Source organism: Urocitellus parryii, chromosome 1 (assembly GCF_045843805.1).
Source record: "Urocitellus parryii isolate mUroPar1 chromosome 1, mUroPar1.hap1, whole genome shotgun sequence".
Taxonomy (NCBI): Eukaryota; Metazoa; Chordata; class Mammalia; order Rodentia; family Sciuridae; genus Urocitellus; species Urocitellus parryii.
Window position 1 is genome coordinate 139,604,703 of NC_135531.1, and position 14,479 is coordinate 139,619,181.

The 14,479-nt window shown below is 39.8% G+C and overlaps 1 non-coding gene across 1 annotated transcript; it reads left to right on the forward strand.

Annotated features, from left to right (window-relative positions):
• Positions 1-486: 486 nt before the first annotated feature.
• Positions 487-593, forward strand: LOC113182440 (U6 spliceosomal RNA). The gene has a single exon (XR_003300728.2). It is a non-coding gene; the product is annotated as a U6 spliceosomal RNA (small nuclear RNA).
• The last annotated feature ends 13,886 nt before the right edge of the window (positions 594-14,479 follow it).

Sequence of the window (14,479 nt, forward strand, 5' to 3'; positions counted from 1 at the left end):
GAAGAATGACCTTAGATTTAAACCAATCCAAGACTCTGATTTACTGAGAGAGAAACTAAGGTTCAGAGGGGAAGGGACACATCTCATGCCACAAAGCAAAGCAGTGACAGAACCAGGCTGAGGAGTCTTTTCTGTTGACTCTCAGCTTTCTCTGTATGCCAGAGTGGATGGCAAAAGTATTCCTCCAAATTTATTTATGTAGATCCTTGTGACTGCAAGGCATTTCAGAGGTAGATCTGTATTTTGAGCCTAAGGAAACGGAGGTGAGGGGTGGAGGGTGAGAGAAGTTACTAGAATTTGAGCTCAGTTCCTCGACCTCTGAGCTTTTGCTTTTTATACCACTCTGGACAGTGGAATTTCATCAATGATAACCAACATTTATGACCACTACTCTCAGTTTGGAAGCTGTGGGCTGCTGAGAATGGAAACTTGACTTGTTTTAAATAATAGGGATTTATTTCTTCACGTATCAAGAGCAATAATCTAGTACTTGCTTCGGCAGCACATATACTAAAATTGGAACAATATAGGGAATATTAACATAGCCCCTGTACAAGAATGATATGCAAATTCATGAAGTGTTCCATATTTTTAAATATGGAACCAACCTAGGTACCCTTCAACAGATGAATAGATAAATAAAATATGGTCCACATACACAATGTAATATTACTCAGCTGTAAAAAAGAATGAAATTATGGCATTTGCTGGTAAATGGATGATCTGGAGGCTATCATGCTAAGTGAAATAAGCCAATCCCAAAGAACCAAAGGCCAAATATTCTCTCTGGTATGTGGATACTGACTTATAATAGGTAAGGAGGGGAAGGGAGGAATGGAATTTCACTGGATTGGATAAGAGGAGGGGAGAGAGAATGGAAATGAGAAAGACAGTAGAATGAATCCAACATAACTTTCCTGTATTCATATATGAATGCATGACCAGTGTAACTCCACATCATGTACAACCTCAAGAACAAATAAAAAATTAAAAAATATATAAGAGAAACAAACAAACAAAAAATGCAATAACCTGGGAATAGAGCAGCCTCAGTGTTGAAGGATTTGGTGGCTTAGTGACATCATCACAGATGTCAATTCTCTATTCCTTTACTGTGTCCATGGGGGCTTCCTTTGTTGCTTTAAATTAGTGTATGACCTTAATGACCAAGAGGCTCATATGTAACTTATTCGTCTATTAATCACAAAAACTTTTTCAAGGAATTACCCAGAAAGAGTTCCAGTCTCAGTAGGCAAGACTGGATCCCATGACAATTCTTGAGCAACCTGTGGTAAGCAGAAAGGACTGCCAGACCATTTGGACCCATCAAGATGCATGCCCTGGGACCATGTGGCAGGGTCAGCTGCTGTTGAGTAACACATTCAGAGACGTGAAGGGACATGCCCAAGTTTGCATGGCTAGAAAGCGGCCGAGAACAGACCAAGACCCAGATCTGCCTGACTTCTCCAGCAATGCTCCCAGTCATTACAGACAACCACCTTCCATTCTCTTTCTCCTTCCCAGTCCCTTCCCCATCCACAGTACCTTTTGCCAAACTCCCAGCCTGCATGCCTAGGTTGCTTTGGCTGGTGATTGTGGGATCCTCTCCTTGCCAGGTCAGTGTCAGCAATCAATCCCCATCTCCTGGGCGTGAAAACCAGCCGATTAGCGCTGTAAGTAGGTGTTTAACAACACGCCACGAAGGCAGCCAGGGTGTCGGTCAGCATTTTTTCCCCTGGAGGCTGGGTGTTAGCAAATATGCTGAGAGAGGCACCCTGGTTCCACTGCCTCTGGGAGGAGGGGATCCCACCAGAGCAGATGATTTGAGAAAAACATGACAGGATGTCAGAACAGAGAGGGCCCAGACGCGGTATCGCCTGGCTCCATTATTGTACTGATAGAAAAAAAAGGGGGCCCAGAGAAGGGAAGGGATTACTCAGGGTCACACAGAAAATCATAATTGGATCCAGGATTAGAGACCAGAGGCTGGATTTATCCTATTTCCAAGACACTTCAAAGCCTACTCCTCTACAGCATTGCCTTGTAATTCCCTCCCATGAAATCAGTTTTTTATTGAAATAGCATTTGAGAAAACAAAGGTTGTACTCTCTGTTTTTGGACTCTGTTTTCTAATCCTAAGGTTCCCCTGGCAGTAAAGTCTCCTAAGAAAACTGGCCATGAACATACATCTGCATGTTCCCTGCAAGTCCAGCCTGGTCTCTGGCTAGAATAGGGAGGGTAGCCATCTATAGCAAATCCCCATTCCTCTCCAACTTCCTTCATTTTTTCCAGCCATGTGAACCTTCAGGTTTGATTGTTTAGAAAAAGTCCTGGTAGATTGGAAAGATCTAAAGGGATGTGAACTTTGGAGCTTTTACAACATCCAAAAGAATAATCTTGGCTTAAGGAGAAATAACTAGTCAGTGGATCCGAAGGGAAGGGTTCCTTGTGATGTCTAGGATGGCCTGGGACCCCTATATTTCTAATAAATTATATATGTGAGTGTGGGAGAATCACGTGCACTTGAGCAGCATTTACTGAATGCTGAGGTGTAACTATAACAGCTGCTATTTATTGAAGCATCCTCTGTGCCAAGTCCTTCACATGACTTTTTCCTTTGAACTTCACCATATCTGACACTTTTCATATTTATTTATTGTCTGCCGTTCAAGATTAAAAGGTCTGTTCCACAGTCAAATGCACTTCTGATTTGCTACTATATCCCCAGCTCCTGGAACCATGTCTAACATTCTGTATGTATTGGCTTCATTTTGCAGATAGAGCTATCCTTGATATCAACAGAGATTCGTTGGCCTGAGAATGTTGGTTCTGTTCTGAGTCCTAGTTTATCTTCAAGACAAAGGAATGAGTTAAATTGCTAGCTGGAAAGACATGTGATCTCACGTCTCAGTCCGGCTGATGGGTACTTCTAAAAATCTTAAAACCAAATCAAAATAAGAATTGTCACATCAGTAGAGCAATGTGTTTCCCGAGATCCAAATGCATAAAATGGAATTGATTTTTTTCAGAGTTTATTTTCATGGATGTGCCTGTGTGTGTCCTTTTGAGATAGCCAATTCAGTTTTAGGGTGGTGAATGAAGACTGATTTTTGTCTGTTGTGATCTGTAAATCTCAATTGTTGTTGCGGCTTCTGCTTAAATACTGCTTCCTCCATCCTCTCCCTTTCTGGAAAAGGAAAGAGCTTATTCTGAGGGAGTCTTTATGTTTTAGTGTTTAATTTGATTTTCTGCCACACTCTGCTAGCAGTGATGCCTCTTGTTGAGTTGAGGACTAGGGAACATGAGTGTGGATCTTACATCTGCAATTGGCTAGGGGACCCCAAAGAAGTCTATCTATTTCTCTAGGTCTTGGTTTCCTCATGTGTCAAAGGACCTGGTTGAGCAAGATGGTCTATATCTCAATATCCTTTCAGATCTGATGTTTATGCTTCTGCAAGTCTCTGAGGACAAAATAGATTATGATTAATGAGCAGAAGAACATATTAGCCTTATTTCTGTAAGCAATAAAATGGCTGAAATGATCAAAAGAGGAAATAGAAAACAATATATGAAAAACCACTACGATAAACATTCTTATCATTCTAGGTCAACCCCCCCCCCCCGGGCAATCCTCCCCAAAATAGCCCTTTAATATTTAGAAAATGCAAGGTAATGCACTGGTGACATTAGTGACACCTGGCACCTATGAAATGAGGAAAGAACACTGGATGTTGAAGCAGAGAAGTCTGGATTTATGTCCCTGCTCAGTTACATAACAGCTTTGTGATGTGTGCATCTTATTTATCTCCACGGTCCTTAGGTTTCTTTCATGCAAAGTCAGGATTGAATATATTGACACCACAAGGTTATGATGAGGATAAATAAGCAAATTACCCAAAGTCACTTGGCACAGTGGTGGTGCTTGGTAGTGGTTCAGTAGATGCTGTCTTCCATCCTGTCTCCTTGCTGGTGCATCTAGAACCCAACAGAATATTCGGTCATTTTATGTTTTCTGCTGGAAACTTTTTCTCACTGGTAATAGAGCTACTTTTGACAGGATTGGGTGTAAAGGCTGATATGTCCTTACTGTATTGGCATTTGACACTTTGTCTATGCAGATAGAGTGGAATGAGAAATCTCTAGAAGTGAGGACCACTATGGCTCATTCTTTTTCGCTTGTGAAATGTAGACATGGGAACATCTCATATCTCTAGCCTTTAGTTTGCACATCTGTGAAATGTTAGTGCTCATTTCAGGAGGATTTTATTAGCCTTCTAAGACTTTTAACATACTCAGTATATTCTAGATGATTATAAAAATAAAAGGTATTGCTTTGGTTTTTAGATTGTGTAGATCTCTTTAAACTGGCACTGCCTTTACCTATTCTTTCTGAACTTCAAGGTCAAAGTCTTGCAGACTTCCTTCTGCCCCAACTTTCCCACATCTCCCCTTTCTAACTTTTCATAACCCTTGTTGCTTGGATAGCTCCGTGACACTTGGAATTGCTGCCATATAGCATTAGTTATTTCTCCCTGTTCCCAAGTCATGCATCCTTCCTTGATATTGGCAATGCCTCTTACATATTACTCAGAGTCTTTCACAGCCATTTTCCATGCAGAACTCTTAAGGGACTGTTAAAAAAGAAATATGTGTTGGTCGATTGATTCTCTGTGTTATTTATTTATTATTGTTTCAGCTTTGCTGATTTTCATTTAGGAACAACATGTTTTTCTTTGAAATTTATTTCTTTGGGGGCATAGGTAATACTCATGACTCAACCTTCAAAAGTTCTGAAGAGTAAAACTTGTGTAAAATGTCTTTCTTCCCATGTCTGTTCCCTTGTTTCTTCCCAGAGGCAACCAGGGAAGCTGCTACCAGCTCTTCTTCTACCCAAAGCTGGTCTGTGTATTTCTTTTTCCTTATAACGGTGGTCTTTTTCATATATCCTTGTGTTTTTACTTAATGCATTGTGGATAAATATCTAGTATCTTCCTTATCCACAAACAAGAAGGTCTTCCTTTTATGATGTTTTGTAATTTATTTAAACAGTCACTTTCTAATTGAAAATGTTAATATTAGATTCACACACATTTGTGAGAAGTGGTATAGTGATTTTGTGTACCATTTATCTAGTTTGCTTTAATGGCAGTGTTTTGCACAACTGTAGTACAGTACCATAAGCAGGATACTGATGTTGATACAATCAACCAAAGCTACTCAGATTTACCAATTTCACTTGCATTCATGTGTGTGTGTGTGTGTGTGTGTGTGTGTGTGTGTGTATGAGAGAGAGAGAGTCTACATGTACTTAGTTATGTATACAATTGAATGTGTATGTGTGTTTACATGTTTATGTGTCTTTTTTATTTATTTATTTTTGCTAGAGCTTTGTAGTTCTACATAGTAGTTGGGTTCATCCCAATAATCTCATACATGCATGGAATTCAATTTTGGTTCATGATCCTCCCACTTATCCCTCCCCTTTTCCTTCCAGTTCTCCCTCCTCTCCTATAATCCTTCTACTCTGCTAGACTTGCTTTCACTCATCTATTAACTTGATTGGTTCTTTCTACCTATTCATAAAGGTGAGGTTCCCAGTGGTGTATTTCTGTGTGCACATAACATGATTTTGTAAGAATTCTTTCTGCATTGCTTTCCCTTACTCATCACTCCAATCTACCTCTCCTTCTGCATAAGTGATCTTGTCTTTATCTTTGCTATCCTATCCTTCCCACCCCCTTTCCTTTAGTTTCTACATATGAGAGAAAACATTTGACCACAAAGGATGCTGATGAAGATGAGTTTTCAACTTTCCATGATAAATGCTCAATTGTGTGATTACTGGTTCGTATGAAAATCCCATGTTTCATTTTACAAGAAGCTGACAAGCTCTTTTCCACAGTAGCTACATTCCCACCAGCAGTATATGAATGATTTAGTTTCTCTGCATCCATGCCAGCATTTGGTGGTGTTGCCATTTCTTACTGTAGCCATTCTGACTGTTGTATAATAATATAATCTTTGTGATTTAATTTGCATTTCCCTCATGACTGATTATATTGAATATCTTTTCATGTACTTTTGCCATCTGGTATCCTCTTCTTTGAAATATCTGTTGATGTCTTTTACTCATATTTAAATTGGATCGCTTTTTTTTTAAATATTGAATTTTGAAAGTTCTTTATATTTAGATTCCAGTCTTGTGTTGGTTCTGTGGTTTGTAAATAATTTCCCCTAGTCTGAAGCTTATCTTTTTATCTTCTTCTCTTGTGTTTTCACAGAGTAAGGATTTTTTAATTTTGATGACATCCTATTTATCAAATTTTCCTTTTATGAATCATGCTTTTGGAGTCAAGTCTGAGAACTCTTTGCTTAGCCCTAGGTCTTAAAAAATATTTCCTATTTTTCTTATAAAAGCTTTATATTGGACACTGAAGCCTATGACCCATTTCAAGTTAATTTTAGTAGAAGATACAAAGTTTAGGTTGAGGTTTGTTCACTTATTCTGTCTGTTGATGTCTAACCACTCTTGAACCATTTGAAGATGCTGAATTTCCATTAAATGTCTTTTGTGCTTTTATTAAATATCAATTGTGCATATTTGTGTGAGTTGATGTCTGGATTTTCTATTCTGTTTAACTGATCTGTGCCTATCCATCCACCAGAACAACTATAACATATAATAAACCATGAAATTAGGTAGAGTTATTCTTTTTACTTTTTCCTTCTCTATCAAGAGTGTTTTAGCTATTCAGGGACTATACTTTCCCCATTCATTTCAGAACAAGCTTGTGTGTATGTATAAAGCCCTTATTGGGGTTTTGATAGCAATTGCAAATATATAGATCAGTTTGGGGAGGAGCAACATCTTTGTGTTGAATATTTACTATGAACAGGATGTGCTCCTTACTGACTTCTGATTCTTTTCATGGAATTTTATAATTTTCAGGATATGGATACTTTATACATTTTTTAGTTCATCATAACTTTTATACTTTATTTTTGGTATGTTTGTAAATACCAGTTGTTTTAAATTTAAGTTTACACAGGTTTGTTGTTATGTGTATTTAATTTTGTGCTTTAGTTTTGTTTTCTGAAAGCGTATTGAATTTACTTGTTACTGAGAAATTAGTTCTAGGAATTATTTTTCAACATACTCTAGTATTTTCTACATAGACAATCATGCCTCTATAAGTAAGGATAATTTTATTTCTGCTTTTCCAATTTATCTTTTCTTTTTCTTGTCATATAACAATAACTAGAACTTTTACTATATTGCATAAGAATGCTTTGAGCGAATATATATGTGTTATTCTTGGTGTTGGAGAGAAGTACTCAATAATTAAAGTTTTAGTACCATGTTAGCAGAATGTTGTCTCATTTCTTAGACTACTGAATAATATTCCATCATGAGATTGTGCTATAATTGACCTCTTCAGTTCTTTATTGATATTCTTTTTTTTGTTTGCAGACTTTTCCATCAGAATGCTGTTATGACTGTTTTCTCATACACATGTCATTTTTTTCATATATTCACGAATACCTGGGTTAAATTTCTAGAATATGGCCCTCTTCTGTGTTCTACCTAGATCTACTTAGATGATCTTTTTGGTCTTATGGTTTTAAATACCATATAATGATAACAGATCCCAAATATATATTCTTAACCTCATGTCTTCCCTGAATCCAGATCTGTGCTCATCTAAATATCTTCATTTGAATATATAATATGATTACAAAGTCAGAATGTTCAAAGCATAATTTCTAATGGGCCTATATACTTCCTTAAAAACATTTCTTTGAAGCATTTCTTATTTAAGTAAATGACATTCCACCCTTCCAGTGACGTAAGTCAAAAGTCCTGTAGTCATTCTTGCTATCTCTCTCTGTTTCTATGCACATATCAATACTATCAGCAAACTTTGACCATGGTCACTTATTCTCACCCCATGCCTACCACTCTAGGGTAGACAACCATCCCAGTGTAGACCAATGACCCATTTCCCTGGATCATTACAGTTACCTCCCAACTCATCTCTCTTTTCACTTTTTCTCTACAGTCTGTTACATACAAGAAGCCACAATGGTTCCTGAAGATATCACATTATGCACACTTCTGCTCAAAACTTCTCAGTAGCTTCCCATATGTCTTAGAGTAATAAAGCCCATTCTGACCTGGGAAGCCCTGTATGATCTGACTCATGGCTTGTACTTGTCCCTGGTCCTGCACTCTCTGGGCTCTTGCTTTGCTCATTTTGCTGTGGCTATGTAGGCCTTATTTTTCTTCCTCAAAATGTAATTATTTATATTTGATAGATATGGACAAATTATTCCATAAAAGAGTTGTGCTGATAATATACGTGTGTTCCACTCTCACAAAGCATTTAGCATTTGTCTTGCCTCTTAGTTTGGTACTTTCAAAGGCCGACATGATGGATTCAACCTGTACATGTTTACCAGGGTACTAGGACACATTTCAGAAGAATTCTGTACAGTTCTGGTTATTTTAGCAACCCGTCAGAACAAACAACTGAGCTCTGAAAGTTTGCGTATTCATATAATTTCACAGATAAGACTCTGGCCAAGCACTTATGGTTTCTGTCTTATTTACATTGAAATGTCAATACAGCTAACTTTCTCTCTCTGTCAGACATTCTTGAATCCCAACTGAGAGGACCCAGAACTCTTGTTCTGGTGGCTTTTGGTTCTTAGGAATGACAGAAGTTCCATTCTTTGCTGAGCAGAGAAAGACTTCTCTGAGTTCCTTGAACCACTGAGAGTATTTGGTGGGAATATGAATAGCATATGTGAAGACTAGAGCCCTCCAGGAGCTAGGCCAGAGAACAAGGCCCTGTTATTTGCTTCTACATTTTTTTCTGCTGGATCCCTGATAGGTGTTAAGTAAATAGTTCTTGAGTATTAATTTAATGTCTGTATCACTGGTACTTCTGCTATAAGTACAGTCCTAAATACTACTACCATGCCTTATAATCCATAAAGTGGCTTTTCATGATTCCCACATAGCACCCATCTCTTGTGCAGACAGAGGCTTAGAAAGATAGGGCCGGGGATGGGGCAAGGCTTGGCCATGGCCGTGTTTTCCAGAGTGACTAACATGGAGTATTAATATGTTAAACAGGTTTCTTAGCAACAGGAGATTTCTGAAAACTTCTTCAGAGATTCTAGGTTGTGAATGTGCTTTGTGAATACCTAAGAGGAAATAAAGTATGCCGTGTTCGCTGACTTATTTGAACCAATCCTTTACTCTTTAAAGTACCTCATGGGCCTGGGGTTGCAGGGGACAGAAAGGCCTAGGGTGAGCACTTGGAGATGGGCGATCTCTTCTTCCAGGCCTGATTCTTGACTGTGATTTCAGTTCAAAGCTTTCATCTTCAGAGAGAAAATTGACACCCTGCTTTGATTTTTCAGGACAAAGTGCATAGGACCATCCCTAGAAGGCCCATGATTTATTTATGGCATTCAGAGCATGAAACATCTCCAGAAGGTCTGAGTTCCTGGGTCCTATGGGTTGTTTGATCTTGTAATCAGCTGTCCTTTTTAATTCACTTTTCGCCAGTTCACACAGCCCGCCACGCTACCCATTTGGCGGAACCTGTTCAAGTGAGATCAGCAGAAAAAGGACGGAGCTGGAAGTGGCTCATGAAACTCTGGGGTCTTCACTTCCTGCTCATTTCCCCCTCACCAGACAATGCTGCACCAGACGTTGACTGGAACGTGGGGCTGCCACTCAGGAGAGGAAAGGCTAGGAGAAGGACGTGGAACCAAGGGAGAAAGATGTGCTGAGGGTGTGAACTTAGGTCCAGCTTCAGGAATCAGGACCTGCTTCAAGGAGAAGGTGGCCACTAATTTAAAGTGCCCAACTGCAAGGAGATAAAATTGAATATTGTTAATCAAAATATTTCTCTATGGGTGTTTAAGGGTCCATATCCTTCTGTGTGATTTCGTGGAGCCCCATTGGAAATACACAAGAATGGAAGAGCATTGTTTATTGATTATAGGATCAATCCATATAATAGAATATTGTGTAGACAGAAGAAAAATAAGATGTCTCTGTGTGTAGTAATGTGAAAATGCACCTATTAGGCATTCCAAGTGAACCATCAGGACACCATACATATTGTGTAGCTATCATTTTTCTAAAAACATATCAAACCTTCATAGCTTATAGAATACAAATGAGAACACAGAATATAGATGAAGTTGGTCATAGTAGCTATCTGAGGAAACTAGGACAAGTTTTGTGTTCTATATTACAGTTTTATACAATAAGTGTTAGAGTCTGTAAACAAGTCTGGATGGCGCCTGGCATATTGCCAGAGGGAGTGGTTTGTGAGGTGGCGCCAGCGAGCCATTAAGTGTGGAGATTTCTTATTGGTTGATTGCTGTATCTAGTTTATGTTAATTAGATAAGCTGTGTGGAATGTATAAATACCCCTCCTGTCCTACAATAAATGGCTCCTACTCCTGCTGTATCAATGTACACAAGTTGTTCGTCACCCCCCAGTTATTTTGCTGCAGCCGGACTGCGGCAAATAAGCACACATTATATTTATGTTTGGAAAATAATGGTAAGTTTTTTTTTTAATACAGATGCATTTAGTTTATATGACAGATTCTCTTTCCTTTGTCCTCAAGTGACTTAAAGCCCATGGGAATCTCCAAACACAGAGAAATTGGTGTCATTTCTCTTTCTCTTTTCCTGCTTCTTTTCGCTTTCTCCTAAACCTACTTTCTTTCTTGGAGGCTCTTTGTCCCAGCAAACGCTCCTAAGCCCCAGCACTCAGCTTTCTGTCCTCTCTGAGGCCTGAGTTTCTTACCTACAACTCCCCTGTATTGTTCTCATTTGGAGAAGAACATAAACAGAACACTCAGGGCCACTTACAGGTTGCAAATATTTTCTTTGTCGGTGATGAATGGTTGGCTTCATGTGGGTACAGAAGGGAAATGGTCTTGGGCCCACTCTATTGTGTCTGTTTTGTGACACGGGCCTCTCTGTTCTTCCTGTGTGTAAAATGACGGGATGGGATTAAAGAACACTAAGAATCTTTCCCAAGCTACAGTCTGTGAATACCTAAGAGGGTATATTTATTTCCCATTTTAAGGTTTTCTGGCTTTCTTCCTCTCTTCTGGGCTTGGGGAGGAATATTTCCTGCAGACCTGCTGACAGCACAGAGTCAGGCAGTGGGTTCTTGCCACTGCCCCTTCTAGCCTTGGTCCGTTTTCCTCCCTCTCTCAGCTCTGTGTTTCCCCAGCTTCACAATAAGGCTGCCTGTTTACGTCCGTCCTCATTATAAGGAGAACTTGGAGGATGAATGTGGGTATTGACCTGGTTTTCATCCCAAGGATGTGATAAAGAGCAAATGGGCAAACAGAGGGGAATGTGCTTGTATCAGTGCAGAGCAGGGCTTCTCAACCTTGGCACTATTGTCATTTGGAGCCAGATAATTTCTTGTTGGAAGATAACTTGGGCATTGCAGGATATTGAGCATCATTCCTAGCCTCTATCTATTAGATGAACAACAACCTCATCCCTGCCCCAATTGTGACAACTAAAAATGTAAAAATGTCTCCAGATATAGCCAAATGTTCCCTTGTCCCAGCGGGTGGAGGGATGGGGGGGGCAAACAGTCCTGTTTGAGAACTACTGATGTGAAGTCCCATGGATATATACGTGTGTGTGTGTGTGTGTGTGTGTGTGTGTGTGTGTATAGACTTCCAGCATTGTTAATTAAGTAGCTACTTTTAGGGGGGACAAATAAAAAGAAGAGAAAGCTACATAAGCAGAATTTCAGAGGGTGCCAGAGACGATGACTTCAGGGAGATAGTGCCAAGTTCAGCATAATTTCTGGGAAGTTGTTCCCACAGGAAATACAGTCTGTAACTTAAGAAGGTAGAAAGATCAGTCTTAAGGAACCCTACCCCCATGACATAGGAGAGTAAGGGTTTCTAGTTGTTGTTAGTTTCTAGTTGTAGGTGGTGATGGCGGGGGGTGGATCTCAAAGATATGTGAAGGACTCAGCTTATTCAATAGAGACATGCAGAATTTCATGGATAGTTGTATTTAGTCAAATATACCATCCAGAGCTGTACTGATCTGTGTAGTATTCTTAACTTGTGTTTTTGTTCACTTGGTTTTCTCTTTGATTTCAGAATATCCAGTTCCCTAACAGCATAACAACAACTATGAGAAATATCGCTCATCATATTATACAAGTTTCCACCCAGCTTCATGTGCACTACCACATTTAGGCCTATAGCACATGTGCATCTTGTTATTGTCTTGTTTTGCAGATGAGAAAACCAAGGATGAGAGAAGCTTTCAATTCAGCTTTCCCTATCTCTAGAGCTCATACTCTTGCTGCTAAATGTGTTAGTCTGCATTCTGTCACTGTGACAAAATACCTGAGAAAAATCAACCTAGAGGAGAAAAGATTTAACTTCTTGTGTCAGTCCATAGTCTGCTGACTATTGTTTTTAATTAGACCTGTAGTGAGGCAGAAACAACATGGCGAAAGGGTGTGGTAGTGGAAAGCCACTTATCTCATGGCAGGGTAGAAGCACTGAACGGAGAGGAGGGGACCAGGGAAAAGACATACCCTTCCAGGGCATACCCCCAGTGAACCACCTCCTCTGAGCAGGACCTGCCTCCCAAAGTTTCTACCACCTCCCAATAATAGATGCAGTTATGAACCCATCAATAGATCAATCCATTGATGAGATCAGAAGGCATGCTCCAACTGCTTCCCCAAAACCCCACCTTCCAAGATTGCTGCACTGGGGACCAAGTGGTCAACACAACAACAATGTCACTATTTCCTAGGAGGAGGAAAAAAACCCTAGATACACAACACCCTGAATGGTTGTTTATGTCTCCTTCTCACCTGCTGGACTGTGAGCAACTTGTGCCCCAGTTGCTGGTCATGCTGGTCTTAAGTCACTATGCCTTAATCTTAAGGAATAAAGAACTAGCAGTGGAGTCTTACACTCCAGGGCTCAGCTGCGCCAGGGCAAAGAAAGAGGCCGAAGAAGTCAGAAATAAGGATCTTTCCAGGCAGCACATGACTCAAAGCTATTTGTGGATATATAAATTAGGATCACGGAGAAGACGAAGAGTCATCTTTTCCCAGGACTCTGGGTTTTGATAAAAGGAAGGAAAGCACAGAAAAGGCGAAGCCCCTGTTTCTGGTCACACAGTGTGCATCCAGCAGACCAGGGCTGAGATTTGGCTCTGGTCTCAGCTCTAGTGTCTTGCCATTGCATCCATGGGATGCCATGAAGAATGAGGGACCAAAAGGCAGCATCTGCGGTCACCTTATTGGGGCTGTGAACTGAGGCCAGAGGAAGGATACTAAGTTCTTCTTTTTCCTTATCTGCAGAAGGGCAATAGTTTCTACCTGAAAAGGTGATTGTGAAAATTAGATGGCAGAAGCCCTCAGCACAGTGCCTGTTGCATGATAAGGGCCCCCTAGAAGTTAGCTGCTGTACGACTATTTTAATAAAGATTTTTAGAGATATTGAGTCCTTCATAGTATATAATATGATATATATACTATATATAAAGCCTACATACATATATGTATGTATGTGCACATATATTTTTATATCATAAATGTATATTCTCTTAAGGAAATGCCAATCTTCCAAATTGTAGCGTTTCCATGTTCCACCCACTGTGCGTGAGGACTGTGGTTTCTCCCCTTTCTTGGTAGCTCTTGGTGTGGTCAGTCTTTTTAACTTTAGCCACTCCATAGATGTGTCATATCATATTACGTTACCTCGTTGTTTTAGTTTGAATTTCCCTAATGACTAATGTTGTTGAGCATCTTATTCAGGTGCTTATTTGCCATCCGTATATCTTTGGTGAATTATCTGATCAAATTTTGTGCCCATTTTTATCACTACATTTCAATTATACGAAATATTGGGTTTCACTGCAGCACATGGGTACATACCCATTTTGGTCACTCCCACTCCCCATAATTCACCCCTCCTCTTCCTTCCCTTCTCCCTCAATCCCTGACCTCTTCACTAATAGTCTGTCTTCTATGTTTATATTGTCTTTACCCTCCTCTAGATTCCACACATAAGAGAAAACATCCTGGGTACTGTGACACACGCATATCTGTAATCCCAGCAGTTTGGGAGGCTGAGGCAGGAGGACTGCAAGTTCAAAGCCAGCCTCACCAACTTAGTAAGGCTCTAAGTAACTTAGAGAGACCCTGTCTCAAAATAATTAAAAAAATAAAAAGGGCTGGGGATGTTGCTCAGTGGTTAAGTGCCCTTGGGTTTAAAAGAGAGAGAGAGAGAGAGAGAGAGAGAGAGAGAGAGAGAGAGAGAGAGAGCGAGAGCGCGAGCCTTCAATACTTATCTAAATTTGGCTTACTTCACTGAACAGATGATCTCTAGTTCCATCTGTTTTCTTGGAAATGACATTTTTATTTATTTTTTTTAAGGCTGA